This window comes from Pygoscelis adeliae, unplaced genomic scaffold, assembly GCF_000699105.1.
Source record: "Pygoscelis adeliae isolate BGI_AS28 unplaced genomic scaffold, ASM69910v1 Scaffold286, whole genome shotgun sequence".
Lineage (NCBI taxonomy): Eukaryota > Metazoa > Chordata > Aves > Sphenisciformes > Spheniscidae > Pygoscelis > Pygoscelis adeliae.
In genome coordinates, this window is record NW_008825076.1 from 833,800 (window position 1) to 835,065 (window position 1,266).

At 37.8% G+C, this 1,266-nt stretch overlaps 1 protein-coding gene across 1 annotated transcript in view; it reads left to right on the plus strand.

Moving 5' to 3' along the window:
- Positions 1–1,266, plus strand: part of EYA2 (EYA transcriptional coactivator and phosphatase 2) — a 61,946-nt gene that overhangs the window by 1,394 nt on the left and 59,286 nt on the right. The gene's annotated exons all lie outside the window — the stretch shown is intronic.

Here is a 1,266-nt window from a genome sequence, read left to right on the forward strand (position 1 = left end):
TTTAAAACACTTCTTGTTAATTTGAAGAACAGGAAAATACTTGTGTGTTTGTCAAGTCTCAGACTGCCAGAGCTTTTAATGCAATAAATGCGCACAAATGTATGCTCTGTATTACACATATAGTTTTAATTTTAGCAAGTCTAGTTGCAGTACTTACTTATGTAGATGTCCACGTGGATGTCTGGCCTGCTATTTTCATGGGTGCTTATCATGAGATGTGCAGTTATATCAATATAATTTTCAAATGCATATTTTTCCTGTAGTGCTACACTTTTGGATAGAAACACATGTAGGTGTAACTTACCTTTTTTTCACAGTGATAGTAGCATATTGCATGTTCACCCACAGTAAATCCCCACTTGGCATTCTTGGCAAACATATTTACTCTGTACTTACCTCTTTCAAAAATAAAAAATTTGAATACGTAATATTTTTCAAATAGAAAAAAAATTAAGCTTATGCTCAAACTGTCTGTTCTGCTGTTTTTCAAATGTAAAAGGCATTACAAATTAAATGAATGAAAACTAAAAAAGTATATTTCTTCAATGCAATTCTGTTTGACAATGAGGAACAGTGTGACAGAAATGGCATAGTTTTTGTTTTCACAATCTAAAAATTAATTTTCTAAACTGTTTTTTTTCAGGTAAGTCAAAGCAAATTTTTCATAGTGAGTTTGAAGGTGAGTCAGGTAAGCCTAGCTTTGGACTTAAAAACAATCTTTTTTTCTATATCTGTATGTGTAAATGAATACGTACATTTGTATAGCAGTATCCTTTGTCCATTTTTTAACTTTTTTTTTTTAACTAAACCTCTCTGCCTGTTGCTTGGGAAATAGGTTACTGTTACCCACATTTTATAGGTAGAGGAACTAAGGCAGGGTTGCTGCTGGGTTTTACTTTTCTAAGGTGTTTCAGGGTTGTAAGAGCATGAAGAAGGAGTCCTTATGGTTTTGTTTCTGTTAGCGATTAGGTCTGTATAGGTTGCACAGTCCCTCCCCTGACACACTCTCCTCGTGCCTGAGCTGTCCTTTGCAAACGGGTCAGTGCTCAGAGCACATAGTGTCTGCAGGGGACCCTGGAAGAGGACACAAGGGCGTTGTAGCTGTGACATTTGCCCTTCTGCGGTGTTTTGGGGGTGTACTCAGCCAGAGGGAGAGCTCTGGCAGAACTACTGGACAGCTTAGAAGAGGTGGGATCAGAAGGGGCACGAGGCTTGAATTTGTTGTGGAGGAGGGTGCAATGAGAGGGATATAGCACAGGAAAGCAC